The 25,635-nt window shown below is 46.8% G+C and overlaps 1 protein-coding gene across 1 annotated transcript in view; it reads left to right on the top strand.

Annotated features, from left to right (window-relative positions):
• Window positions 1–25,635, top strand: part of LOC147725746 (extracellular calcium-sensing receptor-like) — a 96,008-nt gene that overhangs the window by 54,395 nt on the left and 15,978 nt on the right. The window lies entirely within an intron of this gene.

The following is a 25,635-nucleotide window of genomic DNA, read 5'->3' as shown; positions in this document are numbered from 1 at the left end:
TACTGTTCAGTGGTTAAGCCTAACCCATCAATCAGAGCACTCTTCAGGACCATGTAGTTTCTAGAATCCTCATCACTAACTGTGAGGAGTCTGTCTCTGCCTCTACCTTCAAAGGAGAGCCACAAGATTGCTGCCCACTGCTCCTGAGGGATCTGCTGTACCATGCAGGCTCTCTCAAGTGCAGTCATCCATTTGTGGATATCATCCCCAGCTTTGTAGGGGGGCACAATCTTACTCAGATTTCTTGTATCAAAGGACCTGTCTTTATCCTTCTGGATAGTGCTGCCACCAGTGGATCCTAATCCACTCTCTCTAGGCTGTCTTGCTCTAGCAAGTTTCTCCTTGGCCAGGGCAACCTCTAACTCTTGCCTCTGGATCCTAAGCTCAGCCTCTCTCATCTTGGCCTCATGTTCCCTTCTCTGAGGGCTAGTCATCTCCTTCCTGGAGTGACCATGAGAGCCTCTAGAGACATGGGAGGTATTGGATTCACCTGAGTGACTCCTCCTCCTCCTATGCCCCTGGTTAAGTCCACCTGGGGGTCTGAATGGGTTGTTACCAGATTCATTCCCAAGTTGGCTTAAGTTAGCCTGGTTCAGTCTACTGACCAGCACCTGACTATTTCTGTCATCATCTGACTCACTGCTTTCCACCTCCTCCTCCTCTTCTTCTTCCTCTACATCTACCTGAGGAGCTCCAGTGGTGGAGGCTTCCTCATCTACCAGGATGATAGGGGCAGGGGTGTCTACAGTGTCATCCTCTGAAGGATGGCCTCCTTCAGCATCCCCTGTGGGGTTTGCCTTAGAGGGCTTTAGAGTCTCAGACTGGTCTAAGAGGTCTCTTAGGTGGTCTGTAGTAGGGGAAGGCCCTGTCTTCAGACCCCTTAAGACACAAAGCTGTCTTAATTCCTTAAAGGAAAAAATAGCAAATTTGGATGGTGCCCTTGGAGGGTCACTCTCAACAGGAGTAAGTCCACTGGACCCCTCTGCTCCAGACATTGCTCTAGTGTGGGTGGATGTGTTGCAATCTACCTACACTGGTGTTTACCTACTAAACCTATCTAGTAGTTGTAGCTAGGGTGTGCTACTCCCTTTGCTCTACAACAACTAAGTTCAGTAGAACTTATGTATACTAGTCTTGTTTTATATGTACCTAGCAGGTACCTGTATGATCTTTCAAATGATAATCTCAAAGATTGTAATGGTAAAACAACAGCAAGCTCAGATCCCAATCCGCTGCTCACCAATGTGAGAAGTTGGCCTGGTATATAATGCTCACTAATTCTTAGTGATCACTTTGTACCATGCCAAGCAACCCTTATGATGATGGTTGTAATTCAACCTTGTAGACCAGTTATCCTAGTGGTAACGTGGACAAAGCAGTCTTAGGCTAAACTCTGAAAGGCATGTGAAGCCAGCTGTTATACCATACACAACCCCCTTGAATACCAAATGAAAGGGACACCACACAGATATATATTGAAAATATATATTGATTTATTAACTATTAAAATCCCCTGGACTCTTTATGAGCACAGAAGCACAAGCGTTAAATCACAAGACAGTTTAAAATACACAAAAGTTGCACGATATGGATGAGCCCTAGGGGCCACCTAAACCATATACTAAGAAAGTGGTATAAGAGATACCAATAGGAAAGGGAAGAGGCCTAGGGCCTTGGGAATCGCTGGAGCTATTCGAGACTGGCAATGACTAAGTCGGGAAAGGCCCACGGGACTCGGGTGCAGTGTTCAAAGTGCACGCACTTTTCAATACAAAGTCTATGGTGTGTAAAAAGTACAAAGTTAGTTTAAGGGCACTTCCGCTGAACCTAGAGGAACAAAACTTAAGACACAGACCCTAGAGGTGTGTACCAGTGTAGGGACACCGGCTTTGCAATGTTACCTCACCCACAGGAAGTGGGTGCACAGGGTCGAAGTGGCGTTGGGTTTTGACACGCAGGTTCTTGGCGCTTGAAGCTGAAGATGCTGCAGGCGATGTGAAGGAGAAGTGTCCAGTGGATCCAAGGGTGGATCTGAAGTGGTGAAGACCTGAAAGCAGAGGGGACAATGTTCAAAGTCACTGACCAGTGACCACCGTGGAACCAGATTGGAACCAGGCAAAGTCGGGTGCAAACAGGTGATGAGGTGTTGCTTCTCTCTGCAGCCACGTGGACACGAAGAGGTCAAGGACGTCCAGGAGTCGATCACGAGCTGTCCCTCAAAGGCTCTAGCTGATGGCGGTGTCGGCAACTCGATTGAAGCAAACAAGCCTTGGCTAATGCAAGCCATGGGGAAAGTGAAAAAGGCTTATTACTCGGACCAGCAAGGTCAGAGCGGGTACTCCTTTCTACAGGAGCGAGGGCAGGTCTGGAGCAACCAGACCCACAGTGTAACTTGTAGGTTTCGTCGCCAAGATGGCCGCTGACCACGTAACAAGCGGCCGGGATGGCGAGTCAAGTGGCACAAAGCAAAAGGGCCCCACGCAAATCGTGGAAATGCTGGAGGGCTGATCTTTGGTGCAAATGCTACTCGGTTGTGGGGCTTCCTAAACCCCAAAGCACAGAGTCGAGGGTGCCTCGGGTGCTGCGCAGTCAGCGTCTCGGGGGTCTTTCAAGATGTCCGCTCCCACGTCTCTCGGTGCCTCCACGGGTCCCTTCTTTGCAGGGACTGTGGATCGGGCTAGGAGAAGTCTGGGAAGCTGGGTCTTGTCAGGCTCTGCACTCGGGCTCCGGCGGGAGGCAGCGGCAAAGCAGACGTCGAGGTGCTGGGTGATGCCTGTGTTCACAGGGTGGCCCCTCCTAGGCCACTAGGGAGATTCTCTTCAGTCTTCTGTGCAGCAGAATGTCGAAGTCCAGTCTTCTTCTTGTTTAAAGTTGATTTCAGGATGATCTGCTGTGCAATGGCACTGCTCCCACTCTTATTCCAATCTGAGGGGTGGATCTCCTGCTAGGTCCCTCCCCTATGGGTGGGACCAGGAAGGGGGGTGGTTACACCCCCTTTCCTTTGTCCAGCTCCTCGCCAGGACTGGGGCTGGAAAGCCCCAGAACCGGTTTGGGCTGGCTTATGCACAGGGACACCTTGTGTGCCCCAGGCATGTCTCAATCTATTCAGCCCTGTCCTACCCAATACACAAAACCCTGTCTGGGGTGGTGCTCGCACCTCCCCAGGCAGGAAACCCTTTGTCCAGGCCCTCCTCGCTGGAAGGACTCCCAGCAGCAGGAGGTCAGACATGTGTCTGTGGTGGCAGCATCCATTTTGTGATGCTGAGGCTCTGTTTAACTTTAACCAGGGTTAAGGCTACACACATGTCGTGTCCCTCTAGAAGGGTGGAATGCTATCCCCGTCGCCAGAATTGGCGAGGGGATAGTATTCCAATTCGTATGACACCTTACTCGACATGTTTTGATAAAGCCAAACCAAAGATAGCATTTAACTGCGAGGATTATAATGCACTTAAGAGTATATGGTATGGCAATATCCCGGAACAGCTTAGGGAGTGGTTCCCGACAGCTGCAGACAGGCTCAGCTCATGCTAGAGCACCATCTCACATATTTCCAAGCACTCTGCCTCCAGGATTGATGAGGCCTTCCATAGGAGTGGCTGATAGGAACATATGTGTCCAGTTTAGGGTTAGGCACAGACATACTGCACCTAAGTAAGAGGTGATTACACCAACTTACCCCAGCTGAGTGATCAGCCAGTTGTGTCAAATATGGAGGCCAGGCCAGGGGTGGCACAATACATGCTGCAGCCCCTGGCAGGCCTTGGCTACACCTATGCCCTGGGTACCTATGGTACACTGTTACAGGGGCCTATAAGGTGAACCAATTCCAATTGTGTTATGCACCTAAGGTACATGGAGTCCATTTTAAGGAGAGAGCAATCAGCCTGGGGCCCTGAATAGCAGGATCCCAGGCCAACTAAGTCAAAAACCAGCTAAACACCAGGCAAAAAGTTTGGGGGTAACCATAGTCAGATATCCACCTTCCTACACTCTTTCCTTGCAATAGATCTACTCCTTCTATTTTGGCAGTTGTCTTTATATCAATCTCGTCTTTTTGTTGCTTTTCTTTTTTAGCAGTCTCGTTTTAGCTCACCCTTCACCTTTTGCATTGTGTCTTTCCCATTCATCTCGTTTCTCCTACGTTGATCTTTCCGGCGTTCATGCTTTATACTAACCCCCTCGCCCCGCCCGCGTCCAGACAACAGATCCCCCTCCTGTGCGCCGTCGCACGGCCACGCGCATTCCATGTCCTGCACCCGCTGCACAGGGATCTTTGGCACCCAGTAGCCTGCGCGCTCAAGCAGTCGCTCCCGTGAAGATCACTGTGCTGCAACATGCGCAGTGTGGGCGCGGGGAAGCCGATCCTGATGGGGAGCCAACATTTTGCATAAGACCGGTTCTGCTCCGCCCCTGTATTACGCAGCGCCGCAGGGAGCAGGGGCACACCTGGCCCACGCTGTTCTCACCGAGGCTGCCTGTTGTCCCTTTGTCTGGCTCATCTTAACGTCACTGAGACGTGGAGCCGGGAGTCCTGCGGGCTGCATTGAATGCTGCAGGTTGAGTTCCCTACGCCAAAGCTACATGTTGCTCTGTGTAATCACTGACGGGCGAAGAGACTGGTTTAGGTTTATTGTTTGTTTGCTTTATTTATTACCTCTGATGCAGATGGTGTGGATTCCAAGGGGGCTGCCATTTTGGAAGAGGATGAGGAGGCTGCTCGGGGTGCTGGAGGGTGGTCCATGCTGGTTGTAGTGGTGGAGGGCCGGTTTAGAGGGCTGGTTCGGTGTTCGTGGGGCCGGCTTTAGGGGGCGCTGTATTTACCAATACCTTATGATTGGAGATGTGAGGGACACTTGTGCCCGGTGGTAGTGAGGTCATGGAGTGTGGGGCGCATGGTTGTCACACCGGGCGCCACCAGCGCTAAGGCTGGCCCTGGGTGTCCAGGCACTGAGGCTCAGGGCGATGGAGGGGGCTGAGCTGGAAGGCCGGCCCTGGGTGTCCAGTCACTGAGGCTCAGGGCGATGGAGGGGGCTGAGATGGTGCCTGTGCCGAGAAGGCTGCCCTGGGTGCTGAAGCCACGTGCCCAGTTTGAAATGATGGTGGGCGGTCCATGCAATGGACACTTGGGTGTTTGCGATAAGTGTCCAGGCTAAAGATGCTTGCCGCTAGAGCGGGTCAACACTCGAGGAACTGGAGGGTGCCCAGCCAGGGTGCGGGGAGGCCCTTGGTACTGGAGGGCTAATCAACTTGGGTGCTGAGAGAGATATCAGGCTGGTGAGGTGTCCAGCTCGGGTGCTGTGTGGGTTGTCCGGCCCATGGTACTGGAGGGTGTCCAGCTCGCGGTGGTGCTCGGGGGAAGACAGGCCTGTTATAGCAGTTGGGGTGTTTGGACACGCGGTCCTGTAGGCTGACAAGAGGGGGGTAGTCTTAGGGTGCTGGAGTGGTCCGGGGTGCAGGGTGTGCACGGTCGGGATGATGCGGGGTGCACACTCGTGGTGATGGCTGGGGTGGAATGTACAGCCACAGGATGCTGCGGTGGACGCCACCCCACAGGCACTCACTGGCTGCTGGCGGGAGGTTTACATGCTCAGTATCCCTTCAGTACCGCTCAGCTCGTTACTGTTCACGTTTTTACTGCCTGTCCGGCTATCCTCTCGATCCAGATCCCTCCTCTCGCTCCCTCTTTCTCTGTACTAGTTGCTTCATTACTCCACGCCCTCCCCTGTGACCCGTGTGATGTGGATTCCGTGCTGGAGTGGGTTCAGATTTGGCCTTAAATTGCTGCGTACCCATGACTTTGTTTTATGCTTGATATAACTTCATACATGATCACATGTTTTCACTCTTTCTATAGTGCTGGTGTAACTTGATATTTGTTTGTAAGGCACCTTAACACCTACTGGTAATGTCAGCACTATATACAACTGTGTAAATAAATAAGCTAGTGAGAAGGGTGGCTCAATGGTTAGAGCGGCAGACCCTGATGCAGAAGTCTAGCCCGGGACCAGGGTTCAATTCCCCGCCTCGGCGGGTCTTGGGCTCAAAATTGCACGGACCTGATAATTCTCGCCTCGGTGCCTATTCCAACCATGGAGTCCCACTCTGCAACTCTGGGCAATAGCTTGCTTAATCTCCACAATGGCACCCACAACGCTAAGGATGCCTGGCCTCCACCTTGGGGGTGCCCAGGAGTGGACGCCTCACAGGGAAAGCCAGGATGGGTTCCACAGCCGTATTCGTACAAGCGCCTTGAGACCCTTGCGGGTGAGTAGTGCGCTATACAAGTATCAATTTACATTTACAAGGGTAGGGGGTAAAACCCATGTTTCTGTAAGGCTGTCCAGGGAGAATATGCCGGGGGAGTGGCAGAGCTCGGGCTGTTGGGGGTTGCTAGTTCGGGTGGTACACAGGTTGTGGAGGGTCAAGATTCAGGGTGCTTCTGGGGCTGCATGAGCCCAGGATGCTGGAATGATGGGCTCGGGTTAAAATGACAGAAGGTTGTACAGACTTAGGATGCTGCCGGGAAAGAGGTGCACATAGTCTTTGGGTCAGACAGTCACAGGATGGTGCTGGGAAGTGGATGAGCTCAGGATGCTGGGGGGCTGGCGACGAAAGGCGAGTGCTGGAATGGTACGCAGGCACGAATATGCTGCTGGCGTGTCTAGACTCTGGGTGTGTCCCCGTGAAGCTGCCCCTCCTGTTCCTAGCTCCGCTCCCTTTTCTGACCCCCCACCCCCCTGTTCCTCGTTCCGCTCGCTTTTCTGACCCCCAACCCCCTGTTCCTCGTTACGCTCGCTTTTCTGAACACCCACCCCCCCTGTTCCTCGTTCCGCTTGCTTTTCTGACCCCCACCCCCTGTTCCTCTTTCCGCTCGCTTTTCTGACCCCCACCCCCCTGTTCCTCGTACCGCGCGTGTGTGTGTGTTTGTATGTGGGGGGGCTCTGTGTTTGGGTCTCTATGTGTGTGTGTGTGGGGCGCTGTGTGTGTGTGGGGCGCTGTGTGTGTGTGAGGCGCTAACTAACTAATACTCTACTACTTACTCTACAACTCTCTAATACTCCCTAATAGATTTAGTAATAAAAACAAATGCTCTACGGTACTCACTCTAATACTCTACACAAGACAGCCTACTACACACAATTTACTACACACTACTACTCGCTCTTTACTACTAACTCTGTAATATTCTCACTACTCACTCTACTACTTACTCTACAAATATCTAATACTCTATAATCACTGTACTACTCAATATCAACTACTCACTAGTACTCACTCTACTACTCTACTACTTACTCTACAACTCTCTAATACTCCCAACTCACTTTAGTACACACAAAAACTACTCTACAGTACTCACAATAACACTCACTCTCAAATATTATCATTACTCGCTCAACTACTTACTCTACAACTCCTTACCACTGTCTACTAACTGTAATACTCACTATCAACTACTCGCTACTACTCACTGTACTAAATAGCATCTAATGTATAGTACTGTAATACTGTACTACACACTCTGCTACACTCTCTACTACTCAACATTACTCACTCATAATTAGTCACTCTCTACTACTCACTCTTTACTACTGAAACTAAAAATACACTTTGTATATGTAAGGGTGTGGCTGTGCATGTAAATGTGTGTGACTCTAGGACTCTTTAATACTCACTCTTTCACTTTTTTCTATTCGCTCTCTAATACTCTCTTTACTAATCACTCTCTCCTACTCACTATCAACTACTCACTCTACTACTCTACTACTTTCTGTGTGTGTGGGTGCAAATGCAATAGGTCTCACATATGCGAGCGATTAAGCTGTTGGCAATGTAAATGACAATGAAACTATAGATAGAGGACTTGCACTGCGTAATTTCAACCTTTATATTCACAGTGTACTTCTGTAGCGTGCAAACAGGGTAGGACGCTGTCTGTGCCTGCCAGCGAAAGTCGAAAACTAATACACAGCTCCTCCCATTGGAAGGAGACACCCTGTTGCACAGCTTTTATGATACAGACATGTCAGTCTTTCTCATTTGTCATCAAATTGATTCTTCCTCATGTTGGGGTTCCAAAAAGTATTTTATTTTCCATCAAGTTTTCCCAATAAATGTCAGTTTCCGATTATATATCCAACATTAACATGATCCACTCGCATTCCTTCCCCAATGCATTTCGGGCTGTAAATGACAATGCCATTTATTTATGATTTAAAAAAATAAAATAAAAAATGTCATGAGCAATGCCAATAGCTCTACCTTTAATAATGCCGAGACCATTGCATTGTAAATGCTTGTTCTTTACGGTTGCCAATGTAAAAAGTCCATACGACCCTCATGAGGGTTACGAGGCTTACTTTAATAATCCCAAGCGCTCTATTAGTGATATTGTGGCCGAGCAGCTTAGGTTTATCACAGGGGAGAGTTAAGCATTTGTTGTACAAATACAAGCAATAAATGGTTTACACACTCAATAACAAATCCAAGACCAATTTAATGAAAATAACATCGATTTTTCGATATATTTATAAACCAATTTATCTAGAATAACTTTAGGAGACATTGTTTTTAAAAAGAAATAGAAGAGTCATTCAGCGCCATATTTGAGGCACGAGCCTCGAAATCTACAACGTTAACGTATGGAAGGAAAAATGCATGTAGCAAATGGTACTTTCAGGTGAAGTTCAGGGGTGCCCTTTGGGACTTAGGGTGCTAAGGGGGCCAAAGTCCAAAGGGCCACCAGCAGTCCAATGTCATGCCTTAGTGTGTCTGGATGCAGAGGTGCTGGTTGGGATGGTGGCCTTGAATGCTGCACCATTGAAGTCTATGGGGGCCTGGCACAAAGGCTGCAAGGGGACTTGTGGTAGTCGGGTGAAGCAAAATGGAAGCTCAGGTCGCGGGGAGCGACAGGACCCAGTCAGTAGTCGTGAACCTGGGCCATGGAGTGCAGGTGCAGAGGTGCTTGGCTGGCTAGCCACTTGAATTTGAGGCTCTCACAGTTGGTGTGAGCACCTGTAGAGGGGAGAAAAACAAAACAACAGGGACACTCTGGTAGGGATTCTCACCTGTCCTCGTGTCCCTCAATGTGCAGGAGAATATCCAAAGGAATGATTTCTGGCCTAGACGCAAACCAAGGCCTTCACTGGGTTGAAAGTATTTGACTGTCCTCCAAGCGTTGGGCAGGATGCACGGCTGCAGGATGAGGAGACAGCAGCAAGGCAGGGTTTGGGTCCATGTTCTGTGTGGGTCTTCGGTTCTTACAGTATTGTCTCCTCTTTGTCCTTCTAATGCTCCCAGGTAGTTGAATCTGTGGGGCTGGCATTGGGGAACCCCTAAATACCCAGGCATTTAGAGAAGTATGAGACAGTAAAATGAGCTACCTACCCCTGAAGTGACTGTACCCCCTATATGACCATTTGGTGTGTGGAGTGGGTATATCCCTTACCCAGAGATCTCTCATTTACCAAACACCAAGATGGTAAAACCCTTCTTTGGCTATTCATTTCTGGTCGCCCACTTTATGGATGTGACTAGCTTGTGAGTGAAACACGCCTCTTGGATATATGGTTTCCTGCCTGCCCTGATGCCGAATAGGCCCCAGGACAAGAGGTGGCATCCCCAGGTCTGGGGGAAGCTGGGGTTGACTTTTTAAAAGCAGCTGAGGCTTTAAAGCCTCTTACCTTCATATGCTAATTCAGTAGCAATCCTGCTGCAGGAGGTGAGAGCAACTTCTGCTGAGCAGGCATTGCTCCTAGTCTCTGACAGTGTGGGCTCTCCCTTGCAGGTGGCAGGAAACCCTTCTGTGGTGGCAGGCCGGAAGATAGCAATCGGCCAACACACTAAGAGAATAGTAGGGCTACAGGGGGCACCTCTAAGGTGCCCGGAGTGCATGTCACAATACTTTTGATAATGGCATCTATACAAATGTATCAAGACAAGGTGTTTGCTAGAAGCACTATTACTTCCAGTGAAGCCATCATGTATCTGAGTAACTTGTTATGACCATTGCCCAGTACATGCCCTCAAAATAGCATCCTGAGCACTTACAATGCCCAGCAATAGATGGGTATAATGCACCCTGTCTTAGGGCTCTAAAGCCTGCTGTAGGGGTCGCTTACATATAGTACATGCGGTGGACTTGTGCATTGCACTCAGGGAGTGTGCAATGCTGTGTTTTCTAAATGGCTTGAACCATATCACAGACACCTCAATGACAGACTGCATTCAGTTTGAGTGTGGGTCCCTTGGGGTGGCCTAATAAATGCTGCAGCCACTAAGGGAACCTCTTTAGTGCCCATTCTCTGGTTGCCAGGGGTAACATTTACCAGGGTCTTTTGGGTAACAATTGTCATTTGTGTAGTTTTTAGGGAGTGAGCACTGGCACTGAGGCCTGGTTAGCAGGGATCCACCATCAGTACCAATGGGCAAAAAGTGGGAGTGACCGTGTCTATAAGAGGCACTTTCCTACAGTGAGAGCATTACATAGTGAACCTAACCAGCTTCACTGCATAATACTCCACTTTCCTACACCTGGGAGCTCTCAGTGGAAACATAGCAAATAGATCATTGAATTTGGGTGCAGCAGTCATGTTGATCATCTCCACCCTACCCCAAGAAGGTAGGTGCTTCCATTGTCTGAACTCTTGTTTAGTGCGGGCTATAAAAGAAGGAGATTGTGTTCCACCACATGTGTAAGGCCTTTATTAACATGAACACCGAGGTACAGAAGACCTTCAGGCTCCCACCTCATTTCATATCCATGGAGACTGGTGCAAGTAGAAGCTAAAGACGCAGGGACACAGCGGGAGGACCCCACACTTGCTCCAATTGATCTTGGAGCGAGATAGAAATAGTGAATTCATTGTAATGACTGTGTCATAGATGTTTAGTTAACCAATGTGAGCAGTATGTTTTCCACATATAGGAATGTCTCCCACCTCATTAGAGATATTCTCAAAACAGGGAGTGTCAAATAGTAGTTCTAAAGCCAGAAGAAAAAGAAGCAGAGATAAAGGGTATTCCTGTTGGCTGCTGCACTCCAGCCCAGAGATGCTGGACAGACGTCTTACACAAGTGACACACACTGTGGAGGATGGTTTAGTGGAAGATCATCGCCCAGTATCATTTTGGATGGGTTTGAAAGAGGTACTGCCACTCCACCCAGTCAAATGTTTTTCTGCATCTAGCAAAGTATTAGGGCCTCTGACATGCTATCTTTTGTTTGGGACCTACACATGGTTATGATATGACCAATTTGGCAAGAAAAGCCAACTTGCAATTCATGGGGCAGCCAGTCACTCACACTCAGGTGATCGGACACCAGTATATTTAAGACTGTGTTAATAAAAGAACCGGACCGGGAGCTAGAGGACTGCGGGTGTCTTTATTGTCTTCAAGTGAAAGGGTTATGGTGGCATTATTGGATAAGGCTCCAAGTGAGTCAGAGGTCTCAACTTCTCCAAACAGCTGGCATACCAAAGGAAATGGAGAAGGTATACACATCTTATAATACACACCAAGGAAACCATTTCTCAACATGATTTGCACATCAGTAAAGCTACGATAGACTGAGCTAGCTCCAATTCCATAATCCCTCCTGCAAGAAGTTATGGGCTTTCATCTCACAAAGAGGGAAGCCGTAGGGGCCTCAAGAAATCATCGATGTGTTCAGTCAACAACAGGCCGTCTGAAGAATATACATATGTACAATAGGATGCAAAATAGTCTTCTATGTCCACGAGATGCATCTCTAAGCATCCATCAATGTTCCATAGCAGGAATGGTCAGCTGGAAATATATCTGAGGCCGCTGGGCTGCGTGGAGACTCCAAGCCTTTTCCCGTTGGTCATACGGTCACCAGCATAGCCTGACATGGCTCTCTTCCTACAGGCAGATCTTAGCTGCCTGTAGGAAGCCGCCTCCCTATATAGTGCATTAAAAAGATGTACACTGTGTAGAGAGTCCGAGGAGCTCCTATTGGTTTACAGAGGCAAAATTAGATACTACTAACGCTCTATCCATGGTAGTGTGCCCGAGCAGTTAGGCTTATCAGAGGGCGGTGCTAAGCATGTGTTGTATTCACAGAGGCAAGATTCGATAATACTAACGCTCTATCCAGGGTAGCGTGACCGAGCAGTCAGGCTTATCAGAGGGCGGTGCGAAGCATGTGTTGTATTCACAGAGGCAAGATTCGATAATACTAACGCTCTATCCAGGGTAGCGTGACCGAGCAGTCAGGCGTATCAGAGGGCGGTGGTAAGCATGTGTTGTATTCACAGAGGCAAGATTCGATAATACTAACGCTCTATCCAGGGTAGCGTGACCGAGCAGTCAGGCTTATCAGAGGGCGGTGCGAAGCATGTGTTGTATTCACAGAGGCAAGATTCGATAATACTAACGCTCTATCCAGGGTAGCGTGACCGAGCAGTCAGGCGTATCAGAGGGCGGTGGTAAGCATGTGTTGTATTCACAGAGGCAAGATTCGATAATACTAACGCTCTATCCAGGGTAGCGTGACCGAGCAGTCAGGCTTATCAGAGGGCGGTGCGAAGCATGTGTTGTATTCACAGAGGCAAGATTCGATAATATTAACGCTCTATCCAGGGTAGCGTGACCGAGCAGTCAGGCGTATCAGAGGGCGGTGCTAAGCATGCGTTGTATTCACAGAGGCAAGATTCGATAATACTAACGCTCTATCCAGGGTAGCGTGACCGAGCAGTCAGGCGTATCAGAGGGCGGTGCGAAGCATGTGTTGTATTCACAGAGGCAAGATTCGATAATACTAACGCTCTATCCATGGTAGCGTGACCGAGCAGTTAGGCGTATCAGAGGGTGGTGCTAAGCAGGTGTTGTATTCACAGAGGCGATACATGAGACACACACTCAAGAATTAATCCGAGACAAATTAAAAATAATAATGCTTCTTATATATATTTTCGAAACAAGACATTTGTTCAAATGTAGGTATTGAATTTCTAAGCAATTTACATGGGGCGAGTTAAATAATTAAGTAGTGCCCTTTACTGCACAATGTATTCCAATGGAAAGGAAGAGCGCATAGCAACAGAATACAGGGCATGCGGTATCCAGGGTTCATCTTCCAGTTTCAAAGTAGTCGGGAGCCAAAGTCTGAGCTTCTGCCAGCAGTTTCTTGGGAGTTTTCCAAATTCAACCGGGAGCTGGGTGCTGAGGGAGCTGGTAGGTGAGGTTAGGGAGAAAGGGGGCCTCCTAAAAAACACCGCACAAGTGGGCTTGTAGGCAAGGCCAGGGCTCTCAAATGGGGGCTGAGGTCACAAGGACCTTAGGAACATTGCAGCATGACTAATGTGTCGTTAGCCAGGCCGGGCATGCTGGGTGCAGAGCAGGTAGGTCATCTTGACTTGGGGCATAAAAGTGCTTCTCGCGGTCAAGGGAAAACAGCCGGCAGGGATGGTTTCAGGGCTCCTGGACCACTCACAGAGGGGCTGATGTCCCATGACTGGTGCATGCTTTCTGGGCAGTTGTAGCCCCACTGGACTCTTTCCTGTCTGTCTTCTGTTCAGCGCGACTGGTACTCCTTGGGAGGCTCTGGTGGGCCCCAGTTCCTTCAAACTTCATAAGGAGACAGATTTGATTCTCCAGAGCACAAGTACCTCTTCCTGGTAAGGTCCTCGATGTTGACTTCCAATGACTGTTGGTTAGTGTGGAGCCTCTGCTTCACAAGGGCCGTGTTGTGCATTAACCTCCGTCTCAAGGCTGCTTTACCAGCAGCCGATAATACCCTGTGCGATGCCACTGAGCTTTTATTAGCTTTTAGGATGAGTAAATATATTATCCAAAGTGTAACTTGTCCTGAGGTTACATATCTGGAGACTCCATGGGCCTCATTTACAAGAACCCTCGCATTGCTGGATTGCTTTAGTATGGATGCACTGTATTTACGATATGGCGCACCATGGGGTAAGGTCCGACCTCTGTGCAAAAACAAAATTGATGCTTCTGAGTGCGTGATGTCACAGCAAAAAATGATGCATCAGGAACAAAAGTCGGATTAAGGCAGGTTTGATGCACTTTATTATTATTATTATTGTTCATTTGTGAAGTACATCATTCACCTGTTAGGCATCTTGCCGCTCTCCGCGTTCATTCGAGAAGGTCAAAATATTTAGGATAGAGCTTGGTTTTGAGTCTCTTCCTAAAGCTAATTGATCTGTGTTTGATCTGAGGGAGATAGGCGCCTATTCCAAACTTGAGCTTCCTTCATTTGAAAAGCTCCCCCACCATCCCTAGTTTTCCTGAACCGCGGCCCCTGCACTCGGTTAGCTGAGAATGATCTCAACCTCGCAGGTTCTAGTAGGTACATTTATCTTGTAAGAGTCTGGGTCCTGATCCATTTAGGGCGGTATGGACTATAGCTTTGAACGTGCCTCTCTCTTTCACTGGCAGCCGTTGGAGTTCCTTCAGAGTTCCAGTAGTGGAGTCAGCCCATCTTTTGTTGAGGGCTAGTTTGGTCGCCGCTACTTCTTTTCTACATAGTCAATTTAGTAGATAGGCTGGAAGTCCCAATAAAAGGGCATTGCAGTAGTCAATCTTGCTTAGAATTATACACTGCACCACCAACTTTCTGGCTGACTGTGAGAGCAAGGGGACAATTTTTCTAAGGTTTCCAACCCATGACATGTGGTCACTGTTTTATTAACCTGAGTCTCCATGCAGAGTTTTGTATCAATCTGCAATCCTAGATTTAGCACTGATTTAGACATGTTCAGATCCACAGCTTTTGTGCATGGCCATAAGTTATCTGGAAGTTGATTGGGAACTATATTGAGGGAACAACACAGGAACTCTGTTTTGTCCCCATTAAACTTTAATGTATTGTTACTGAGACAATTTGCCATTTCAGTAAGACAATCATGGATGTTATTCAGCCAGTTCGTGTCCTCCTTATCCAGGGATATGATTAACTGTGTGTCGTCTGCATACTTTATGAAAGTTAACCCAAAGGATTTATTTAGGGTTAATAAGGGGCCTAAATACACATTAAATATAACAGGGCATCAGTACTGACCCCTTTGGCACTCCATGCATCAGCTCTTTGGATTCTGATATGAAAAGGGGGGGGGGTGGCCTGCCATCTCTCTGATAAATAGTTTTGAATCCATTTTAGGAAAGTGCCTTCCACCCCAATCGCTTTTGGTCTGTTGGGTAGGATTCGGTTGTTGACTGTGTCGAACACCTCTGATAGATTCAACAAGATCAGGACTGCTCGTCAACTCGCCCCCTTAACTCATCTGTTGGTGGGATTCGGGCGGATTCTGTGCCATGGGCTGGTCTAAAGCCCATCTGTTCGGGTTTGAGAAGGTGATTCTGGAAAGTATGATGAGATTTTACTGGTTTGCCTGGTTATAATCGGGGAGCTGCGTGATGGGTCGGAAGTTGCTATGGTCTTGTACGTCAGCTTGGGGTTTCTTCCCCAAGGGGGTGACTGGGGCTTTCTTCTACTCTGCTGAGACCAACCCTTTTGCACGTGATTGGTTGCATATTATTCGTAAGGCCGGTAATAGTTCAATCCCCCTATCTTGCTGGATCTGCTTTGGCCAAGGCAACTCCTTTTCTAACTAGTTTTGATAGTTGCCTTCAATCTGATGGCACTTTCTTAAAAGCTTTTAGAAAGTTATTTGAGTATATTAATGAATATATTAATCTGTGAAAAGTCCACGGAGAAAACATTTTATTATGCTAAGAAAATTGACATCTTTGACTTGTTTCCATCAATTGGAAGCAGAAACTACTAGGATAAGTCGGTTTGTTGTTCATGCCTTACTTCATTTACTGAACCTATTAATTTGGGACCTCATTTATGAGGCCTTGCGTCAGTTTTGTGCTTCTGATGCCTCACCTTTTGTGACGCATCGACGGCGTAAAACATGCCTCCTGTTGCGCACTATTTACAAAGTGACGCATCTAAGCAGATGTGTCACTTTGTAAACCCCTGCGCTGCATTATACCTGCGTCAGGTATAATGTATGCAGGGGGGACGTTCCCCCACAAAAACCTCTTAGAAGTGACGCAGTGAAATCTATGAGGTTTCGCTGCGTCACTTCTAGGATGCCATTTCGTCAAAATCTTGCGCCTGCCTCACAGCAGGCGTAAGACTGATGCAGGCCCTTTCACATGGGGCTTGCCCCATGTGAAAGGACGCATTGCTAGCGATGCGTCACTTTTGTGACACACTCCAGCAATGCGTCAATTTTGCGCTTACAGATACGTCAGAAATACTGACGCATCTGTAACTCCTTGCGACATGATGCGTCATTGTCATGACTGCCGGATCAGGAGGTTGCAAATTCCTGAGACGCCTCTCTAGATTCTCCCGTTAGATGCGCTTGCGCAGGGATAGGCAGAACAGGTTAATGCCCTGCCTTTCCCGAGTGCGAGCGCTTCGCGTTCTAGTATTCCCGTACCTGATCTCGTCACTTCCGGTGCGTCTCGCGCCCCTCACTTGCGTGTCGTCGGCGTCCTGGTTTCTCATCGGGGCGTGAGTCCCTATTTTCTGTATTTTTGGCTGCAGGAAGTCTTGGAAACCGGTATAGAAGGATGAATTTGACTGCCGTGGTCACGGTATTCAGCGCTCTGCGCTGTTATCTTTATTTTGTCAGCATTGTGTTATTTTACAATGGGATACTTAAGATAGTGTCATGAATAGAAAAGAATAGAAGCATCTATACCTTTGCCACAGTGGTGCTGAATTTAGTATAGCCTCGGTGATATTCTTTTCTGTTATACATATTTCGGAAGTTGCAAGAACTATTGCAGGTGGGCAATCATAAGAAGGGGACATATGGAAAACGTTTGGAGATTTATATTTCTTGTAATAATATACTTTGAATTGCAGCATTACTCAGATCTGACCTCATTCTGAACCTCCTCCATGCTCCTGGTCAAAAAGGGGGAAATAGGTATATCTTTGCCACCACACAGAGACATGTAATGATAAGTAGAGGTACTTACTTTCTAATTATGTTTCACTCATTTTCAGTCCTGTTTGCCTAGAAGGACCAATTCCAGCTGTATCCTGGGAGTGAAGTATTTTGGCTGTTCCAGGTTGACGGAGGAGTGTCTCTCCCCATCCTCTCCTTGTTTTGTTTCCCCTCTTCACTTGATTACCTGTTGTAGCCTGTTTTTAAATAGGCGCGAGAGGTGGTTGGGGGACGTTGTGGACCTATCCTGCAGTTCTGTGGTGTTCCTGTAGATAACAGGTGAGACCTTGACAGTCATACAGTAAATATAACGCATCAGGTATGTCGCAAGGAGTGTGCACTGAGAAATGACGCATCACTGATTTCACGCAGCGATGCTTCATTTCTCATAAATGAGGCCCTTGGTGCTTTGGGAGAACAGAACATTTTTCAGAGTCCTCCAATTTTTGACTGATACTGGTGTTGACTGACTCTGATAGTTCCCTGAGCCCAGGTATCCAGGCCCAGGCCCAGTGCTCTGTTAAAAGGTACATGGTAATTAGTAGGCCTGGGTGGTAAATTCCGTTACGCTCGCGGAATTTGGGTAATGCCGCATTCCGCAGAGAAAGCGGAATTGCCAAAAAAGGCGCAATCCGCGGCTTCGCTGATTTTTTTGCTTTTTTGCGTTTTCAAAATGCTTGTTCGTGAGATATTTCCCCCAAGCACACAAACAGCGTTCGCAAACAGGAAAAAAGCATCGCGAATGGGCGGAACAAGCAATTCGGCATGTTCGTGGAACTCTGCGTGCTCGCAGAGATTTTTTACCGTTTTTCAGAGCTTTGCGCAGCGTGACTACGCAAATTACGCCCACCCCTAGTAATTAGGTGCAATTATAATTGGTTCTTACAGCCTACCTGCAAGTCCCTAATATACGGTAGGGCATGTAGGTTTAGAGGCCCAGTAGATTTCATACACTTAAGGGTGCACTGCTGTGCTACCTACTGTCATTTTAAAAGCCAGCCCTGCCTTGTAGGCTGATTTTAAAATAAAACTATGTCCAATTTTGACTTTGGTATTGAAGGTACATCTGATGTCCTAAACTACTTTAGTTTACATATAAGTTACCCCTAAGGTCTGCCTTAGGTGCCCCAAGGGTAGGGTGCCAAGTCATAATAAGCAAGGACATTATACAATATGTTTTATATGTCCTTGTGAGGGAGAAAGTGCAAATTTAGTTTCTCCCCAGTTGAGTACATTAGCTCCATAGGCTAACATGGGAAGGCTTTATTAAACTTTAGTTTAGTTTGACTATTGACAGGAGTGAGCTAAAATACTAATTCAAGGTGTCTAAATAATAGTTACAATAAATCCAACAACGTACCAAGGTTAGATTTATTATAACTATTGTAGAAAAGAAGTTATAGAACATGCTTTTCTGAAGTTTCCAAACTCAGCCCTGTAACATCCTCCTCTTATTGGCCAGCCGTTGAAAGGCGAAGCCAAGCTGCTCTGATTAGGTTAAAGTGGACTGAAGTGGACACAGGAGACATTTGGTGGGATGAGATCTGTAAGATGCAGATGCCAGAACATGAAGGGGGCTGGGTAGCCAGTATTGTCCTCAAAGGGAGGACAGTTAAGACAAGAACCAGGCCCACCCCTACTTACTGCTCCCACAGCCAAACAGGAGCAACAGTCATTTTATTAGGAGAGGGACAAGCGAGAATCTTGTATAAATATAGCAGAACTGCCAAACACCTCAGATCCCTGCCTGGAAATGACAAGAGAAGAACGGCTGCCCTACTGAACTCCTTGTATGCACCAAGACAGAAAATCAGTCACAAGCACTGTCTGGGCTCCACAAAAAAGGGCTTTGACTTGCTTCAAAAGATCAAGAAGTGGACTCCTTGAAAGCAACAGGTAGAAAAGAGCTTAAAGAAGTCATCTGCATCAGCTCCACCAAGAGAAGCCCAGCTAACCAGTTTCACCTAGGTTTTAACCCCTCCCATGCTCATGACGAGCTCAGCTTGTCATGAGTCACGGTGGCCATGTGCTCATGACGATATGAGCTCGTCATGACCATTGCGCCTCGCCCACGCAGGGATAATTCCCCTGCTGTGCTGGGCGTTCCATTGGAACGGGCGTGGTCATGACAAGCTCAGCTCGTCATGAGCACAGCACCAGCGTGCTGCATGATGAGCTGAGCTCGTCATGAGCACCGGGGCGCTGCGCACGTCCCCCTCCCCCCAGCACAGCGGGGGAATCAGCCCCGCAGGGAAGGGGTTAAAGGATTTGATCAAGTGCATTGATCAAGTGCATTGTGGCACTTGTAATCCTAAACCTCCAAGAGGCAAATCAGAGCTTCTTGACCCTCAGATGGTGTTGTAGACCCTTAAAGACCCAAAGGAGACATCTGGAGAAGAAGGACTTCCCTGCAGGACCCTCGGACTGCACAAGAGAGGACTCCACTCATAAGGCCTGCACCTGCTTCACTCACAAGGTTTCACAACAAAAGGACTTTGCCTATCTTAAACGATAAGGAGTACGCTCCCCTGATCAGTAACAGGTAGAAAAGTGCTGTAAGGCCTACCTGCATCTTCAACAATGAGAGCAACTCCTGCTGACAAGCTTCACCTGGAATTTACTTGGTTGGCCAGTTCCATTATGGCAGTTGTTGTCCCAGACCCTAGGAGGCAAATCAGAGCTTATGAACCTGTAGCTGGTGCTGTGATCCACTTTCCTGCATCATGAAACACTTCTGGAAGTAAGTGTAAAAGTGTTACATCACGGGCGGGATGATTCTTGAGTTTGCCCCTGTCCAGCGCAACCTTTTTCAACCCATTGAACGCTATTTGCTTCTTAGCACTATTTTTACTTTTAATCTTTAAAAATCCATATTTCCCATTCCATACATTGAATTTTTGTCATTTTGGTTACATTTTAGTCTCAAAAGTATTTCTTATCTTTATAAATTGGTCTTAGATTTTTTTATTGTGTGTTGTGTTTTATTTATTTGCTGTATTGTTGTTTTTGAATGCTTTACACACCTGTCTCCTAGGTTAAGCCTGTCTGCTCACAGCCAAGCTACTACGGGTTCAGCAAGAATTAATTCATTGAGAACTTGTCTGGACCTTTTTTGTGATTGTGGTGTTATTACTAGCTGAGGGTACCTGCCTGCCCTTACTATTAAACCACCTTACAACAGGTGCTAGTAATTGAACATATCTGGAAGATGGAAGATAAGAAAGAAGATTCTTTTTTTCTCATTATAGTTTTGGTCCGGAAACGGGAAGTGAGCATACAAGTTTCTCAATGTCAACCTTCCAGAATACGGATAGCACATTGAAGAATAGTCAACAATCATGAATTATTATACTGAACTTCACTAAAGTATGTAATTACAGCAGGATCAACCATTATTACAGATTGCAAAGTAATAATAATAAATGTGGCCCAGATTTTATTTGGACATTTTAAACCCATTAGTCCTTTTGCTTGTACAATTGCAGCTTCTAGTTCGGAGTAGTGCCGAAAGACGATGACATCACTCATCTATGGTTGAGGTGTAGAGTTGATCCACTCATGTTCTTTACAAGCTCTATCAATGATTTTAAGAATGGACACAAAGGCACACTTAGAATGTTCCATTGGTGCAGAACATAATACTTCTTGTACTTAGTACTATGTCTGTCCTTATCTAATAGTGTGCCAATCTAGGAGCATCTGGCCTCAATTTGATAATGAATGATTAATCAGCAGACATGTATTTGTCATCAGCCTTTTCATACCCACATCTAGAGCACTTACAATGCACATTAACCTTCTTTTCAAATAGTTTATGGCTGTATAGTACAGTCCGTTATTAACAAATAAAGTGTCGCAACTATGAATTAACACATTTGATTTTCTTATGGCCCATGGGGATCACACACACCACGTCTTCTGTGCTCACAGTGCTGCCAAACTTCTAAGAAGCATGTGTCAAGCAAGTCATTCTATTTGTTTTAAGCTTTCATAGTCTGGTGGATTAGAGGTGACAAAGGACTCTTTTTCTAAGAAGAGCCTTTGCAAGCAGGAGCTGGGAGCAGCCATTTGTCTGATAATGGAAAAGAGCGCTGCACAAGTCAGGGGTGGACTCCTGAACCAAGCCAGAACCAAAGAACGGAGGCCAAAGAACCTTATAAGAAGGATAAAGAATTCAGGGGCATATTACCAAGGACCGGTGTTAAAATTATTGCCGTTTTATCGGCAGGAAACTGCTGCTTAAGCGGCGATAATGGGCTTGATAATATGCCCTTGTGAAGTCCCATAGAAGCCCATGTTAACACCAGAACCTGGGCTGCTATGGGAATTCACAAGGACATATTATCAAGCCCATTATCACCGCTTAAGCAGCAGTTTCCTGCCGATAAAGCGGCGATAATTGGCTTGATAATATGCCCTGGAGAATTCCAATAGAAGCCCAGGTTAACACCAGAACATGGTTTTTTATTGTGATTCACAAGGCCATATTATCAAGCCCATTATTGCCGTTTTCTGCCGCTAAAACAGCGATAATTTTTAACACCCTGCTTGATAATATGCCCCCTAGTTTCCATCTTGGTTCACCCTTTAAAGAATAAAGACTATACTCCAAATTGCACACCGCATAACATTTAGCCTCCACATCTCACACGTGGGAGTGCCTCTCTGTAACCAAACAGAAGCAAAACACAACCTTGCCACTGCTGTGGCCATGAAAATGAAATACTGAACTTTGTAAACCCCCTGCCCCTGTAAAGAAGCATCCCCCACACCTAATAACATTTGTTCAGATTAAATATTAATACCAATCCCAGTGATCTTGGTCAAAAACCTATCAATATGTCGCAACAGTTGAGCTAAGTTGGTGCACGCATAGAAAATATGAACAATCTCAGCCTCCTCTGCCCCACAACGCAAACATTTCCATTTGTACCACCCCATTTTAACATTTTTGCAGGAGTATGATACAAACTGAATATTGACTTATATTGTTGTGCTTTTAGCTGGGCAGAAACCAAAATTGTTTCAGCCAACTCTATAGCTGGCCCCATAAATATCCCTCGCCGCCCCAGCCGATGGCTCCATTTAAGATCCTGAGTGAGTAACTCATCCTGCTGAGTATCTAACAAGCAGTTGTATAGTACACCTATCTTAGCCTGACCCCTTATAGCCTCAACCAAGGGATTGGTTTCTACCCCTTTCAAAGTCTGCTTTCTATATAGAAAGTCCCTGACCTGTAAATATTTAAATCAGTTCTTCCCAATCCATATTTTTCAGTCAGAGGAAAAAGAAGCAAGGTCTCTCGTAAACGTCACCAATTCGCCTTATTCCCTTGGACCGCCAGCTATCCATTATCAGATCCCAAATGTTAGCAGGTAATAGGGCCGCAGCATCCGTGGGTGTATAACAACATATCCCCATGATGTGAAAGCGGCTCCGGACTGCCTTCCAAACTTGCAGTTATCCGGACTTTAAACCTAGTTTTTTTTTAAATAACTTGGTTCCAAAACAATGAAGCAGTTCTTAGCTGTTGCCTTGAGCAGCATCTGATATATTGATGGTGCTTCAGCCTCATTATTCACATCCTCCCCTGTTAACAGGATACGCATATTTTGTAAAATACACGCAAAAAATTGAAATGTAAAATTAGGTACTGCCGCCCGTGACTGCATGGTAGTGTCATGAATTTAAATGCTCTGCGGGACTTGCGCTGAGCCCAATTACATTTAGCACAAATAGAGCGCAAGCTTTGCCACGGTACCTGTGTTACCTTAAGCGGGACTGCTCTAAAGAAATACAGGACTTTGGGTGGCGCCTTCAGTTTTAAGAAACTTGCTTGTACTCAATGCTCTCGAAATAACATTTAAATTATTAATCAACATGTTTTGTGTAATTAACAAGCGCATTACACGACGTTTCTAGCATCTATGGGAAGCTTGTCTATGAGCTTTTACTAACAGTAACTTGAGTGATCTAATATGGCCGCCGAAAATGCGGGAACTCTTCTGCGCATGCGTCTGCCACATCCACGTGGTGTGACTTCTTTCTGCTTTTGGTGGGAAATCTTTGCAGCTGCGCACTAATGTTAAAGATGGACGCTTCATGTCTCACACTATTACGCACCTGCTATTGCTTGAGCTAAACTTTGTTCTTTCTGCTTAACTATTAATGCTTTAGTTAAAATATAGTAATGGGAATAGAATAGAAATAAGTGGTATACAGTGCATTCATTTATTTTTGCATTTCAATGTTTCTTTCTTTGACTTTATCATTAGCTCGTATTTGGGCCTGGAGAATGACTTGTAATGCCATATTGAAAGCCACACTGCGCATGAGTGAAAGTATCGAGAGTCCTCGAGTAGTGTCATTGAACTAATGACAATGACCGTCTTGCCTGCGATGCGCCTGGGAAAGTGACCCCGTGAACTTCCAAGATATTGCTAGGTGGAATAAAATCATGGGAAAGTAAACTATGGGCGGGAACATTGATCAACGTTATTGAATGAAAATGATCTCATACTGGTCTGTTGTGATGACTTCTCCTCGACTTTCTGACCAATCAAATCAAGGGAATACTCAAATTTGCAACACCAGGGGGTGGTACATTGCCCTGGAAAATGGTATAACTAAGGTAGGCTTAGCCAGTTAGTTTGCTGGAGGAAATCGAGAGCAGAGGTGCTAGTCGAGCATTCTTTGAGAAGAATCGATAATTTACTGAGGGAGAATAATAGATGACCCATTCGGGGTCCGAGTGTTAGCTGCAGAGAGAGAGGGGTGTGACGCCGGCATTGCACTCAGCTGAGGTCCTGTCCTGATCTGCACCTGTCCTATCCTGTCCTGATCTGCACCTTTCCTGTCCTGATCTGTACTTGTTCTGTCCTGGTGGCACCAGACTATTGTAAACCTTGTCTTTGCCCCAGCGCGTGGCCAGGGTTGGTCTTCACACCATTCTAGATAAACATAATCTGTGTGGTATGTCTTTGTACCGTTTCCCTTTCTCACCCTTCCCAGGTATCAATGTCTAAAAGAAATGTCATAATCTTCCTACAGATCGTTGCTTTGGTTATCATATTCTACTTGAACAGGCTTTAGCTGCACTTGTATCCTCATAGATGCGGCGCAAACATCCCTCCCCAGTGCTGCGCTGTCCATTGGAACTAGTGCTGAATGGACGTCCAATGGTCGTGCACAGCACTGGGGAGGTAGTGCTGCCGTCGGCCAACGCCCCGACGCAGCACTTAAGGGGGTATGGACTCTTGCAAACAAGAATTTACATAGATAAAGTGTTTAAATCTTTCCCGAGTCTGTGGCTATTTGTGAAGGTAAATGTTATATGCTACCCATAATGCTAACACCGCATTTGATCCGTTAGGACTTTTATTGCAGGTGACAAGGATTGGTACGTCTAAGGTAAAATCCTAGAGAATTAAACCTGATCGGTAGAGCAGGATCACCTGTTTATGGTGTGTATTTAAGTGGGCCCAGGTGAGTCTGGTAAACTGCGCAGGTATTTCCCACGCGCCAACACACGCACCCACCCATGGACTTTGGCACATTCCCAGCTTTACCATTCCCGGTAGACCAGGGAATGCATGAAAATGCTGCGCCTCCCAAATGAGGCGTAACAAGATGTTCATATGCGGCTGACACACAGACCATCTTCTCTCTGTAATTGGCACAGAACCATTAAGCGTCTTTTTTGAACCCGGGCTTGAGTAGAATTTCCTTACGGATCGATAAGTACTCCCTCAAGCTTGATGGTGACAAGACTGAGGTCATGGTTCTGGGTAAAAACGCCTCTCTTTGGGGCCCTCGACACTGGCCGGAATTCTTAGGGACCCTGCCCAGCCCGCCTCCTAATGCTCTTTCGCCTGCTGAGATCTGCCTCCGTTTCTCACTCGCTGCAGTAACTGCATTGACTCAGGCTCACTAAGGATTTCAAGCATTGCGCTTTATGTTCAAGAGCAAACGCTACGAGAAGTGGCAGTCCCTTACCCGCAGACCTGTCCCTTGAGATCATCAAATCGAGCCGTGTTCCCTGTACCGAGGTTCCGTTTAACTAGCATACGAGGCTGCTCTTTCTCATATCTTGGTTTGAAATGTGGTAACCTCTTCTGGAAGCTTAAGAAATTGTCATATATTGATGGCCTTTCGTATAGGCCTGGCAATTTTAATTAAATTTACTTGGATGCCCTACTTGCGTCTGCTCTGCGCTGGGAAACTCATCTGGGTAGCTGCGCTCATTACAAGACTCATAATAATGAGGAGAAATATCTTTATTTCTCCTCATTCTTTCCCCTTTCTATGTCTGCAGCACAAATAGAAAGAGGAGAACACTTCTCAGGACTGTTTTTGTGCAGGAATCTGTCCCTTCATACTCAAAACACTCCAGCCTACAACGCAGGCACCCTTGCACCAGGACACAAGGGTGTCTGCGTTGGCGCTGGGCATTCAAAGGTTGCCAGCACTAGGAAAGGGCAGGCATGTCCAGTATAACTTTAAACACAGTGCTTTCCTGCCCCTTCTCTTGCATGCAGCACGGCACAGCACAGCGCAGCACAGAGCAGCAAGGCGTCTTGCTGCGTTATGCTGTGTGAACAAATCATAAATATCGGTCGAAGTATTGAACCTGTAGGCGGCGAGCATGCACTCACTGTGTGGTGAGAGCTAA

The sequence above is a fragment of the Lissotriton vulgaris genome, chromosome 3_2 (genome assembly GCF_964263255.1).
Source record: "Lissotriton vulgaris chromosome 3_2, aLisVul1.2, whole genome shotgun sequence".
In the NCBI taxonomy this organism is placed as follows: Eukaryota; Metazoa; Chordata; class Amphibia; order Caudata; family Salamandridae; genus Lissotriton; species Lissotriton vulgaris.
Note: the sequence above shows the minus strand (reverse complement) of the source record. Positions and strands in the feature narration are given on the sequence as shown.